General features: G+C 49.7%; 1 protein-coding gene and 1 long non-coding RNA gene across 3 annotated transcripts in view; one reads left to right on the top strand and one right to left on the bottom strand.

The window, feature by feature from the left end:
- CDH4 (cadherin 4) overlaps nt 1-14,518 on the top strand; it is a 473,737-nt gene that overhangs the window by 206,926 nt on the left and 252,293 nt on the right. The window lies entirely within an intron of this gene.
- LOC133044415 (uncharacterized) lies at nt 216-13,468 on the bottom strand. Its single transcript, XR_009689933.1, has 3 exons — nt 13,348-13,468; nt 2,158-2,259; nt 216-770 (listed from the first exon to the last, which is right to left on the bottom strand). It is a non-coding gene; the product is annotated as an uncharacterized LOC133044415 (long non-coding RNA).

Below are 14,518 nucleotides of genomic sequence, written 5' to 3'. Positions count from 1 at the left end.
TGCCTTTATTTATTGTCTGTGCCATGAGGCTTATGGGATCTCAGTTCCCTGACCAGGGATCAAACCTATATCCCCTGCAGTGGATGTGCAGAGTCCTAACCACTGGACCACCAGGAAATTCCTCAGATTCTTATTTTAATATCATGAAATACTTGTGAATTTTTCCTATTTTTTTATCTGACCCACCACCCTAAATAATTTTTGAGGATATTTTTATTCTCAAAAATACATATTTCTGAAACTTTAATGATAATACATTTTTATAAGAACTTGTGAAAAGAAATATTTGCATAAGAAAGCTAGTGTTTCTCAACCTGGACAGTGTTGATCTCAGGGCTGGGCCATCCTCTGCTAGAGTGGGGGGTGTCCTGCATGCAGTCGGGTGTCCAGCAGCATCCCTTGCTTCCAACCCCCAAGTTGTGACACCCAAGATGTCTGCAGACGTCGCCCAGTGTCCCTCGGGCGGGAATGGGATGGACCAGTCACCCCAGTTGATCAGGCTGCAGAGTATCTGATGGGCCTGCAGAAACGGCATCGCAGGCCAAGCTCAGCTCCTGAGTGTTGGTCTGGCATCAGGCGCACCGTCTGCCAGGACTGGCTTATCCTCAGATCAGAGCGTCAGGCCATCACCCGGGCTGTCACATCAGCTCCTGCTCATCATGACCGTCAGGGATCTCCTCTGCCTCCATGGGAAGAGCCCACCGGGGCTTCCAGGGCAGGGAGGAGGCCGAGGTCCAGGCAGGGCTTCATTTTCCAGAAGTTCACAGCATCTGGGGAAGAAAACCAGAATAATATCACAGGAGCAACAACTGAGAAGACGTCTAGAAATTGCTTCTTGTATCAGATTGAGCCCTGAGGTTCATCTGCCAAGCCTCCCCTCCACCACCCGCCACCCACCTCTCCTGCTTTAATGAAGATGCTGTGTGGGAGCTGTGGGGGCTTCCTTCCCTGGGCTCTGAGCCTTGTTGGGGGCTCCCAGGAGGAGGCTCGGCCTTACTGAATCATGTCACTTCAATAGCATGACTCCTGAGAGAGTCTGCCCCAGGTGACACCAGGGCCAGCGCTCTCCTTTCACAGAAGGCCGAGGACAGAGAGCTCTCCCCGCAGTGGGGGCTGTAGCCCAGGTGAGGGCGGTTCCCCACGCGGGTCCCAGGCAGTTGTGTGGGTATTTCTCAGGGCTGCGGGAGAGAGTGACGGGAACATAAGTTCAGACACGGGGACACCTCATCTGTGATTCTGCACCTCAAGCAGCTGCAACAGGAGACAGAGAATCTGACTTAGAACAAGGCCCGGAGGAGGGATATGATGGATTCTGCTTGCCCTTGATGAGCCCACGTGACAAAGCGGGTCAGCTCAGACTTCCCCAGCACCCTGGACACACACATCACATATGGACACACATATGCACATGCATATACACACATGTATACACACCTACATGTGCACAGATTGCAGACACTTGCACACGGGTACACACATAGAGTTTTTTCCTGTAGTAACTCTCCAGTAAATCCTTCAGAGCTGGGATTCACTTAATTATGATGATGAAAAGTGATAAGAGGCTGAAGGGCCAGAGCAGCCCAAGGAGGGACCCGCTGCTTTAGCTGAGCACCCAGAGAGACCCCGGGGCTACCCCCTTAGCTACCGAGACCTGAAGGAGGAGAAGGGGAGCAGATGCAGACCCCTGGGCGCAGGGAGGCTGGTGCAGAGCCATATTCATGTTGTAAATAGCACGATTCTGCTTGTTTTCCAGAACCAGCACCGAGGTTTTTGAAGAGCTCATCTCAGAATAGAGTTATGTAATCAGAAGTCAGCTCTTAGGCTTAAAAGAGGGAAGGTTTGCAGAATGAGATGGGGAGGCTGGAGGGCTGGGCATAGGGGGCGGCTCTGCAGGCCATTTCCTTTCTTGAGCGTTCCCGTGGCCCTGCCAGTGGGAGAGAGGGGACTCCCAGGGGGCTGTGAGGTCCAGCAGGCTGCTCTGTCCCCCAAGTGGCAGGGGAGGGGAGGTGTGTGCCTCAGTCATGCACGTGGGGCTTCCCTGGCGCCCAGCAACAGTGTATCAGCCTGTGCCGCCATCCCTCTCAGTAATAATAGTAGTAGCAGTGTTAGTCACTCAGTCGTGTCTGACTCTTTGCGATCCCAGGTACTGTAGCTCACCAGGCTCCTTTGTCCATGATAGTCTCCAAGCAAGAATACTGTAGTGGAGTATTCTTCTTCTCCAGGGGATTGTCCCATCATTCTTAGTGCCATTTCTTAAAGCTACAAAGAAACAAAGTCACTGAAACTCAGTAGCTGCTATAATCAGTTGTGCTACTTTCTGTTTATGCTGGGGGAGCTGGAAGAAAATTGCCATAAAACAGCCACATTCCACTTGGAACACCTCCCTGTTGGAGGAATATGTTTAGAATGGAGCCCATGAACTGCATCCTTTTAAAAACGAGGACATGTGGAAACTGGTGAATCTGACCACCGTCTGCCCTGGGGTCCCTCATGCTGACACCGTCCTTGTTCTCCTCCAGGACAAGGACCCTCTATGTCATGTCATCAGGGAGCTAGGGGAGGTAGACTTGGGTATTCTCTGCACCGGAGTTTGCAACTTCTGTGAGTCTTACACTATTCCAGAATTAAAATGTAAAAAGCCCTCATTCGCCACTTCCAGTTCTCATCAGATGATACCTCTGTAGATAGGTTTCTCGGGTTGGACAATAAACAAATTCTCCAAACTAACTTTTAATGAAAAGAAACCAGAATTTCACATACAAAGGTGGCTTCTCTCTACCTCCTCTCACCTCCCTGCTATTTAAAAAATAATCCTTCTTTCTAATGTGAACGTTGAAATAGGCATTAAAATTGTGAGACTGGTTCCAATGCCAGCTTTCTATTCCCAAGTCAGAAATGACTCAGAGCAGGTCATTTTCTGAATGATCGCTGTTGTTACTAAGCTTAAATGGCACCTTAGTCAGACGTCTCTTGGGCAAATACCGTGGTTCATCCCAGTGTCCACTTGCTGGCTCGTCCCCTGTGTAATTTAACACGGTTGGAAGTTTCTGGTGATGGGAGACCAGGCTAGAACAGTGGGGGAGCATGGGGAGGTAAGTTGCTGCAGCTGTGGATTTGGAAGCACTTTCATGGGAGTTTTACTGGGAGTGAGGACATTCGCGGGTTCATTTCTTCTGCCTCACTCTTGAGTTTGCACTGGGCATCCTTGGATGGTTTCCATTACCCGGGGGGCGGCACATACACCCGGGAAGGGTGGCCCTGGACACTTCTTACGACGCCTCTGCAGGATACTAAGGGTGCTTTGGGGGTGTCTGCGGGCTTTTCAGAAATAGCCGTGACCCCAGCAAGTGTGTTCTTTGTATCCAAGATACACTTCAACTGAACCCCCTCCAGAGGCAGGAACCAGCAAGTTGCTTAAAGGAAGACAGAGAGAGGAAAGCGGAGGTTTGTGGAGCATCGGCAGTGTGCCTGGCGCCACACAACGGCCACACCCGCGCTCTGCAGTAGCTGCCGTGGCCTCATTGATAAGCAGCTACAACCAAGAAAGCCCAGCTCCCAGGGCCTCTGCATGCACCTTTCTCATGGCTCAGAACTCTGCTGAGGTTCCCCGCCCAGCATCACACAGAAACCAAGACTCCATCTGCCTTCAGTGTTCAACTTGCCCTGGGCCGCTGGAGTTCCCTCCATCTAACTGCTGGAGTTGAGAGAAGCTAAGGGTTGGACAGGCATGTGTCTGCAGGATGGAAGAAAGGCATGTCCCCACGTGGGCACCTGCTCCCATGGAGGGCACACATGCTGGGGATCAGCCACCTTGCTTTGAACAAAATTAACAGTTGCATTACTTCCATTTTACAGATGAGGAAACAGAAGGTCCAGGAACAGCCATCTTGCCCCCAGAGCACATGGCTAAGTCAGAGGAGGGGACTAGGACCCCAGGCCATCCATTCCCAGGGGTCCCAGTGCATCCCACCACCCACTCCCTCTTGTCTGATACGCACCGACCATCCAGGGGCTTCTGTTCTGACTCTGCAGAACAGAACAGGACAGGACACAGTCGAAGCAGGAAGAAGGCCATCTTTTCTTCTCTTTGCAGGAATGAACATGGTCACTTAGCATTCATGTCACAGGTTACACATGGGGGCTTATGAGGGTTCCCAGGGGGCACTAGTGATGAAGAACCTGCTTGCCAGTACAGGAGACTTAAGAGATGTGGATTAGATCCCTGGGCTGGGAATATCCCCTGAAGAAGGGCATGGCAACCCAATCCAGTGTTCTTGCCTAGAGAATCCAAGGACAGAGGAGCCTGGTGGGCTACAGTCCGTTGGGTCGTAATGAGCCGGACACAACTGAAGTGATAGCACACACACACATCGTGAGGAGGGAAGCAGAGATGTCCCTGAACCCATGTCCTGTGGTCCGAATGCCCACCACTCCTCTGCAGAGCAGGCTTGCTGCGTGAGTTCCGAACACATCACCAGAGTCACGAGCTTCATTCCCACGATAGTCTCATTTTTTTCAAAGTTTAAATAAAGACCTCAGCCTCATTTGTTTTTCTTTTTAAATATTATGGAGAAAGATGATTTATTTCATAATTCTTAGATACGAATGATGGAGCGAGTGGTTTCCATTTCATTATTGCAGTTGTCATATTTCAGAACTTCCTAAATATAGCTTTATTATAGGGGAAAAAAAAGCCTACAGCCCTACATCAAGATAAAAAGGTTTCTGTCAAAATCAAATGACATGTCAATTTTAATGAGCAACTGAAAAATTAACAAATGTAACGTTCTAATCTAATTATGTTCTTCCGGAAAGCTCTTTGAAAATTGACTCAAGTTTTGATTGTCAAGTGCTCTGCCCTCAAGGCAGCAGCGACAGCATGTGGCAGACTGGAGAGAGGCCTCCCGTGTGCTCAGAGGGGCACTCTGCCCATTGCGGGACTTCCAAAACCGGGAATATTGGCTAACATTCTCAAACTTTTTATAAACTACAGCACATACAGAAAAACGAACAAATTGCAGGCGGTATCCCTCTGAATGTTCACAAGGGAATGACAATCACATAAGCAGCACCTCAGATACCCCCTTCCCATGTTTTCTTTTAAATAAATAAAAACTTCTTTTTTAAATTTTTTATTTATTTTTATTTTTTCAGTGCATGGTATGTGGGGTCTTAGTTCCCCGGCCAGGGATTGAACCCCAACCCCCTGCACTGGAAGTGGAGTCTTAGCCAATGGAGCACCAAGGACGTCCCTAAACGCATGGGATCTATGCCCCTCACCCCCACATTTATTGTATGATTGGTGTACAGAACACTGTGCATAATGAATGCATGCAGTTTAATCAGTGTTGACATATGTCTCCTGTTACCATCATCAAACCCAGGTCATGAACATGTCCGTCACCACCAAAAGTTTCCCTGTCCCTTTGCTGTGGTTCTTGTTTGTTTGCAGTAAAAACACGTATAACAGGAGCCCTACCCCTTTAACAAGATTTCAAGTACCTGATTCCTTACCATTTGTTTGTTGTTTAGTCACTAAGTCCTATCCCACTCTTTTTCGGCTCCGTGGACTGCAGCCTGTCAGGCTCCTCTGTCCATGGGATTCTCCAGGCAAGAATACTGGAGTAGGTTGTCATTTCCTCCTCCATGGGATCTTCCTGACCCAGAGAACCAACCTGCGTCTCTTATGTCTCCTGCATTGACAGGCAGGTTCTTCATCACTAGCTCCATCTGGGAAGTCCTAGGTGCGGTCCACATATTTGCTAATGTATGGAGCTAGACATTTTAGAAAGATTTCCACTCAAGGCCCAAGTAAACAGGGTTTTCTGGTGTCATGTAAAGTCTCCTACTCCTAGTAAAGATTTAATCCTGTGACTCTGAATATCATATCTGTCGGAAGGAATGGCCATTTTCTTGGCAAGACATTCATATTTGATGCCTGAAACCCAAAGCCACATTTTTAACCTTCTCTTGAGATCCTTTCTGACTGTATAAACTTTGGAATTCTGAAGATCTTGGATATCAGGAAGACAAATTTACATAGACATATACCATAATTCTTGTTCCTCATATCTTTCACATTGCATCATTTACATATGCTTTAAATATCCAATGAATGGTAATAAATGGGAACTCATAATAAAACTGGTAATAAAATGGATTATTCAGGTAATGCTGTTTTATTACAGTCTCATTATGATTATATAATCCTTATTAAATTCTAGATCAAAGATGAATTTCTCACTGGAGGCGCTTCACAAGCACTTTAATAAATTCTATTTATTGCACAATCCCAGGATGGATATTGGTTTTTATAATTTCATACAAATGTGTCATCATATGACATGGAATCTATCTATAGGAAATCTATAGCCTGATTCCTTGAGAATTTACTGCGTATTTTCCTGTTCTGACTCTAGATTCTTTTATTTGAAGAGACGTTTGCTGCATGGAATGTGTTCACAGCATTATTTTTCCTCTCTGACTGTTGTGGGTGTTGCCCCAAATTGCCCTTTTCTTAGAATCTCTTTCCAACAACATCTGGGGTCCTCTGGTGTTGATGAAGCCGCATAGGGTGGGTGGAGTCAGGCTGAGTGGACGCTGTCTAGTGAGTGATGGAGGGACCCAGGGGTTTTCTCACTGGAGCCCATGCCACTAGGAACACAGTGCCGCCCCTGACCTGGCACCTCTAGGTTAACCGGATGAGACACAGAACAAGGCAGCAAGAATGGTCCCAGGAAAGAGCCAGAGCCTCATGGGAAACAGAGCCGCAAGGAAGATGTTTGGCTGGGAAGAGGCTGCATCGGGAGAGTCTCACATCACGAAACAGATGGACCTGCTCTACTGACCATAGTTTCTTGGTCCAGGAGACAGGCCCAGGAGCATGTACACTTGACCAGTGAAGGGGCCTGCCTTCCGCTTGACCCGACAGCAGAGAAAACATGACAGTCCCTCTGTTGCAGTCGCGACCGTCCACAGTCGCGGATCTGTGTCTCGGGCATGGCGCTGTCCACAGAGGTGGTGCCAGAAGATGGAGCTGCACTTCCTTGTTGTCAGGACAATTAATATTCATGTCTAGAGGTTGAGGGAGAAAGCGGACTGGACAACCTTAATATCATTGGAATCACTGCCCAAGGCTGCCATCCGAGAGGGGCAAGCCTGGACCCAGCTGCTGTGTCTGAGGTTCAGCTCCAGAACTCCCCACTGAGTGACCGCCTCTTGCCTCATTTTCCCCATCTGTAAAATGGGCATCACAGAGGGATCTTCCTATGTGTTGTTATACGGACTGAGTGAATGAATATGAAACCACTAGAGGGCCTGGCACATCACAACATGTGTTGTAAAATGTTTCCTAAGTAAATTAAATGAAAAGATTTTTTCAAATGGGTTGGCTGGTGGAGTGCAAGGGTTGATCTCGTCCACAAGAAGCCAAGACCCTCCTCCTCGTTCTCCCAGGTAACCCTTGGACGCTGAGGGCAGACAGTGGAGGCAGCATCACCCAAGCCCCCCCTTGTGGAGACCAGGTGGGTCTGAGACAACCCTCGGGCAGGGTGTGGAGCCTAGGGGTTACACTGTCCAGATGCAGCCTGGAAATTGGATGTCGAAACGCTTCCACTAGCATCAGACTGGGAAGCCCAATTTTAAAGGCAGGATTTAGATAAAACTGCTTATTAGTAAAGTGAGGATTATCCGGAATTTTAAAGTTTATTTTCATCTTCTGTGACACTCAAGTGTAGGAACTTGAGGGGATTTGGGGCCCTGGTCAGAAGCCTGCAGCTAGAAACAGCACCAGGCATTCCTGCAAAAATGGCCCCTGCACTGGCCCTGTGGCTTCCTGACGCCCTTGGCAGAGAGGCTGATGGAAACCAGTGCTGACGAAGCCAGAACCAACTGCCGGGCCCCCCCCACTCTGTGATTGAGGAATACACCCTTTCAACCCTGTTATGATCACCCTGAAGAACGGACCCCAGGTGGTCCCACAGGAAACCCAGTTCTGCGAGCCCCCCATGGGACAGACTCCTCTCTCCATCCCCTGACCCCAGGCAGCACGGGGCCCAAACAAAATCTCTGTTCTCACCTGGTCTTAACACATAAAGTACATCCCAGGTGGTGTCGTGATTAGTCCAGCGCCCTGACAAGCATGAGGGGCAGATATCAAAATGGAGACTCGTCGTCTGGGCCAAACATTCAAACAGATCGCTAAGTCTCAGCCCCACCCCCACCCCTCCAGTCAAATGCAGCTCATCTGTAGGAAGACCTGCTTTACATACAGATCAGTGCAAAAGAGCAACACAACAGAAGTAAAGTGGAGACGTGGGCAAAAGACATAAATGGGAAAACACACAAGTAAGTGGTAAACATATAGAAATGGTTTACGCACTTAAAAACAAACCAGAGTGTCCCACAGGCAAATCTAATTAGCAGAAATCTAGACTTTTGATGCCAATGCTGAGAAGGCCCTGGGGAGATGGAGCCCCCCTCCCGCCCCAGAGTTCTGTGAGGAAATATGGGCCCAGTCTGGGGGCGGACAGGCAGACAGGTGAACACATATCAGTGTTCTGCTCCGAGGTCACTGTTATTGCAAACATGGCGGCTCCAGATAAGACCCATTGATGCAACCTGTGGTCACAAGGCCACTCCACTCTCAGCTCAGGGTCTCATGGTGCTAACAGCAGGAGTCGGCTGGGGCTGCTATTCCCTTCTCATTAGGGCCAGGGTCCCCCAGGCTCTCCAGCTGGGGTGGAATTCACTTCCTTCTGTTTCCCATGTGGTTTCTTCTGCAAGGAAGGCCCCTGAGTGAGGTGGGAGGGACAAGGGGGAGAGGTTTCCAGGGCTAGGCCCCCAGGAGACTGTGGAGGCTGCGAGGAGAAGGTTCAGCCAGGGAGGACGGGAACAGTGGAACCTTCACCGAGCTCAAGGTAAAAGCACGTTTTCAGGGAAGGAGGATCCACAGCAGCTGATAACTTTGGGGCAGGCAATGCAGGGCAGGCCTAGGGCCAAAAGGTGAGGGACGCTCTGTGTGTGGAAACCCCCCGGGGCTGCGGCTCCACAGGTGCCCCGGGCTGAGTGGGTGTTCCCACCACTTCCCTCTGTCCCCAGGAGCAGGCAGACCCCTCAGCACAGACGGGTCAGAAAGCCACGCTGGACTAAGTGCCCCAGGCATGGGAAGACCCAGTGCCCCGAGAGGGCAGCCAGACAGCCAGCACGACCCCTGTTAGAGTCCCCCTGGCCACCCTTCCCTACAATTAGAGCTGCTCCACGTGCAGAGATGTGAACAGGGCCTCCTCCTGCTGCATTATTGAGTGGGTGTCCCGGGGGCCAGAGCAGGCCTCCCGGTCTTCAAAGAGAATAAATAGGGTGAGGACGTGACCGGGGGTGTCAACGATGGGAGCCTGAGCACTGCAGACCTCACATGCCTGGGCCTAATCACCCCCCTGCCCTGGGGAAGAGGCGGGAGCCTCACTCACAGGCACAGTGGGACCAAGGAAGCATCTGGAAAATTAACCCCACTCTCCTTGAAGGAGGAGAACAAGCCATACCCAGGTTCCCCCGATCCCCCCATGAGCATCTGGCTTTGCTGTCTTTCCACTCAAAATGTATTTGGGGAGCTTTTTCCTCACCAACCTTTCGCCTTTCAGATAGTAATCCCCACCTCCTTCTGTTTAGGGAGACAAATTGACTGAATACTAACAAATTTGTTCTATTAACATATTCAGCGGTAGGCAGGCATGAGATAATATAACTCAATTTCTATCTTAAATCATTGTTTTAATCTCGCACTTGAATATCATCATTTAATTTGTACATCCAGCTGGAAATATTGATTTTCAGAAGCATTTATTCTGTGCATTATGTAAAATTCTATTTGCACTCTGCTATAGAAATATTACTTTGTGGCTTAAAATATTATTGAGATTGTTCGATTTTTTTTCCTTCATTTCCCACGTGCTCTTGCATCTCGTGCAGCTGGGGCAGTGAGTGACTTCCCCTTGGAGCTGGGAGGGGTCCGCGTGGCCGTGGGTAAGTGTCCAACCATAGACACGAGGGGAAAAACCAGTCTCCGCATGCTTGGTTTCCAGGACTTCGTCTGTGCTGGGCGTGTGTGTTCTGTGTTCAATACAGTTGTTGAAAAGCTGGCAAACAGTGAAAAGCAGGCTCGAGACTTGTCTGGGGCCAGGCACCTACCAAGCCCGCTGAGAAACGTCCACAGGCACCTGCTCTGGGGACCCCGAGGTCGTTGTTGGGTTGTTCATGGAGCCTGCAGCTGCAGAAGTAGCCTTGGTGTCTGCACTCATCAGATTCTCTTTCTTTTGGGGTCTTTCCCCAATATGTGCCTTGTCTGGTCTCCCAAGACCTCTTGAGCAGGGATACCATACAGCAAGGATGCCACCCCTTCTGACAACCTCCTGTGGGCATGGTGGGAAAGGCACCTTGGTCCAGATTCGCTCAGAAGTCAACGTGCCCATCTGCTGGGGCAGTCAGGTACCTGAAGCCTGCCTCAAATGGCAGTCTCAGTCTTATCCATACAGATAGAGCTCCTGCCCTTAACTGAGCCTTTCATCCAAGAGGCATCTGTGGCCTCTGTCACCTGAGCCCCCACTTTCGTTGATATAAGGACCCAGGCTGGGTGGGTATAATGATTCCCATTTCACAGATGAGGAAGGTGAGGTTCAGAAGCACAAGCTAATGATTTACTGACTTGAGGGGCAGATTAGAGTCAGTCAGACAAGAAGCGGATCCAGTGACCTCCTCTGGATCTCCAGCAGCCCCACTGAGGGTGCACTGGGTCACTTGGGGCCCCTGGCCATGGGGACAACCCCCCAAGGGCCCTTTAGGGCTCGACCTTGTATGTGCCAATCTAGTCCATAGGCCTGTTTGTTGAAAATGGCTACTGATCCAGAGAGGACAGAACTGGATTTAAAATAATGGTCCTAACACCAGGCTTAGGAAGAAAATCAATTTGTAGTCATCCAGAAAACCTTTCAGATATAATGTTTTCAGAAAGAAGTTATATGTGGGGAGAGTCAGAGCCGGAGCCATAACTTGTGAGATCCAGTGCAGAATGAATGAAAACATAGGCCCTCCTTCAAAGGAGTATTCAGACATTCAGGACGGCACAGCTGGGCAGTAAATGCACCGGGACTCTTGGAGTTTAGCGGCAGGAGCCAGGGGTGACTGGGGGAGGTGGGAGGGTCTCTGTACCGGCCCTTCCATTTCCCCTCCCCCAGTGAAGCCTTGAGGAGCAATTTCAAGCCTCCCACCCCACTCCCCGCCCATTTCCCTGCAGAAGACTCTAGGCAGAGGCTCCTGGGGAGTAACCAGCTGTGCCTTTCAAAATGGAGATTGAAAAAGAGACTTGCAGAGCGACTTTGGCTTAGATCTGGAGAAAATGGTCCCCAAAGTGGCAGACATCACAGCGCCGTGAGGGGGCAGCCAGGCCAGTCCAGTCCTATCCACTCTTCCCAGTCCTTCTGCACTGCATGCGCATCCTGGTGCCACTACCGGGTCCTCCTGGTTCATACCAGCCTTACCTCATTGCTGTGAAGCCTGACTGCCCATTCATTGGAGAGCTGTGACCACCCCAACCCCGCAGTTCTCATGTGCAAATGACAGAGCAGACTCAGGGAGGGCCACGGTCCAGAATTAATAGAAGTTAATAGACAGTTTTCAGTGGTCATGTACAGCACTGAGAGTTGGACCATAAAGAAGGCTGAGCACTGAAGAACTGATGCTTTTGAATTGTGGTGTTGGAGAAGACTCTTGGAAGTCCCTTGGACTGCAAGGAGATCCAACCAGTCAATCCTAAAGGAAATCAGTCCTGAATATTCACTGGAACAACTGATGCCGAAGCTGAAGCTCCAGTACTTTGGCCACCTGATGGGAAGACCTGACTCATTGGAAAAGACCCTGATGCTGGGAAAGATTGAAGGCAGAAGGAGAAGAGGGCAACAGAGAACGAGATGGTTGGATAGTACTACCGACTCAATGGACATGAGTTTGAGCATACTCCAGAAGATGGTAAAGGACAGGAAAGCCTGATATGCTCCAGTCCATGGGGTCGCAGGGTCGGACACGACTTAGCGACTGAACAACAACAACAAATAGAACTCTTACAGAAATAAGATCGTTAGAGGAAAGGTGACAACCCCTTCCATCCCCAGAAGCAACACTTCTGAGTGTGGCATCTCTCCATCCATGCTTCTGTACTTTCTCAGTATCATATGTGTGCAAAGATTATGCTGAATTTTTATGCCAACTTACTTAGCATGTGTGTATGTGGCATCACACCCTGTCATTCTGGAACTGGCTTGCTTTGTGTGATATAGTTTCTGAGATTCCACAGTGTCCGCCCTCTGCTCCCTCCAGGGCACCAGAGAGTGTTGCTCCAAGCTGCCCCTTGGAGTCAGCTGTGGCCAGGCAGCGTGCTTTGGGACATGAAACGCTAGTGGGATCCTGTGTGTCACATGAGTTGCCACACCCGTGACCGGAAATCCTCCGACTCAAAGCCCCTCAGAACACTGAGCCAGCATCCACAGGGCAGTAGGTCTGGAGGGCTGCCTAAGCTGGAGATAAACTCCTTGCATGGGGCTAAGCCCCTGAGACCTGGACTGGTTGTTAGCATAGCAGAAGCCGCCCTATTTGAACTCATCGGCATCCGGTCCCCGCTCGTGTCATCATAAGCAGCCTGACAGTGAGAAGCCTCATGCGTCTCCTGGTCTGAGTGCTCACCTCTCTCTAGAGTGGTTACCTCAATTTTCTGGTTCAACAGGCAGTTGCATTTTCAACTTTTCTGGCCTGGCTGATTCGCTGTCCACAAAGGCTGAACCAGTTTACCCTCCCCCCATGCACCAGTCCTTCCCTCCGAATGAGCCCAGCACATTATAGACGTTGCATGTTTGCCAGGCTGAGGAGTGTGAATTTTGTTGTTCCTTTGCTTAATTTTCCCTAGAAGCCCTCTTTTCAGATAGAGTGTATGATGTCAGGCTCTGAAATATTAGAGATCCCCGTGATCATGTAAATAACAACCCTGTCATGTGTACATGTATGCATGCTCAGTCGCTTCAGTCTTGTCCGACTCTTTGCAACCCTATGGGCTGTACCAGGCTTCTCTGTCCATGAGATTGTCCAGGCAAGCATACTGGAGTGGGTTGCCATGCCCACCTCCAGGAGGTCTTCCCGACCCAGGGTTCGAACCTACTTCTCTTATATCTTCTGCATTGGTAGGTGGGTTCTTTACCTCTAGTGCTACCTGGGAAGTCCAACAACCCTGTTAATAAACAATAATTCATATTTTGCACAATATTGGGAAATTTTCTATGTTGACATAAGAGAAAAGGAAGCTCTTACCAGCTCAGTGAACTTGTGGTACCACACGAGGGATATTTCATAAGCAGAGCATCTTAAAAGGGTCTTTCTGTTCTTTTTAATAAACGACTCTTGCATTGGAAGGGCCATCATTCAGCTCACAGCTCACATCCTGTCACTCATAATGAGGGCTGCAGCGGCTTCAGCCCATGGGAAGGTCCAACGTGACTCTGCAAGTGATGTTTCAAGTTCTTGTGGTTTGGAAGAATGACAGTTTCTTGTGTTCATAGAAGCTTGGAATGCAGGGTTGGGCTGATACTCAGAAGTGTTGCTAAATTCACGGATGTCACAGCTCGCTAATTTCACAACCGTAACAGGTTTCATTTGTCACTTGCGACACTGCCAAACCAAGCACTGTTTTCTTTCTAACTTCGGTTATAAAAAGTTTTTTAAACCCAAAACGCTGAGGGTACATCTGAACTACGTTGGTGCTGAGACGAGGCAGAGATTGAAGTAAGAAGCTGCACAGCCAGCAAACACACACAAATCACACGCTCACAAATCACAGCTTTAAAACTCCACCATCCTGAACACCACCTGATAATCCATGATTATGAGGGTGTCAGTGGACCTTTGTTGTGCATCACAGAATTGGTACCTGCTCTGCCCTAAAGCCAGTAAGAGACAGGCAAGCTGAAGGCTATTTGTCCAGGTAGGGCCCCTTCCCGGTCACATCACCTCCTCCAGGGTTGCAGAAGAGGCTCAGACACTGACCTGGGCTCCCCCTGTTGTCAGCAAGGATGCCCTTTCAACTGGGCTGAAAGAATACAGCAGCATGGCCACCCCTCACTCACCACTGAGGCCCGAGGACCTCAGGAAGGACCCACCTCCTCCAAGACCCACAGCCGGCTTCTAGGGACAGAGACCCACAGGTGTGGATCCACCTGCCAGGGGGTCTCTTCAGATGGGCGGTTCTCACCCAGGGGCAATTCTGCGCCGCCCCCCCCTCCAGGGGACATGTCACTTGGCTGAGCAGCCGTGGGTCAGCATGGCATTAACTGTTCCCACATGGGAACAAACACAGCCTTTCTAAAAGGCCAAGCCAACCAACACGCTAAAAATTACCTTTAAAATGCTGAAATTGCAGCCATGTCCAGCAAGTGTACATTTGGGAAGTGGTGGGAAACTCATGAAAGGGCAATTAACATCCATC

The sequence above is a fragment of the Dama dama genome, chromosome 23 (genome assembly GCF_033118175.1).
Source record: "Dama dama isolate Ldn47 chromosome 23, ASM3311817v1, whole genome shotgun sequence".
Lineage (NCBI taxonomy): Eukaryota > Metazoa > Chordata > Mammalia > Artiodactyla > Cervidae > Dama > Dama dama.
Note: the sequence above shows the minus strand (reverse complement) of the source record. Positions and strands in the feature narration are given on the sequence as shown.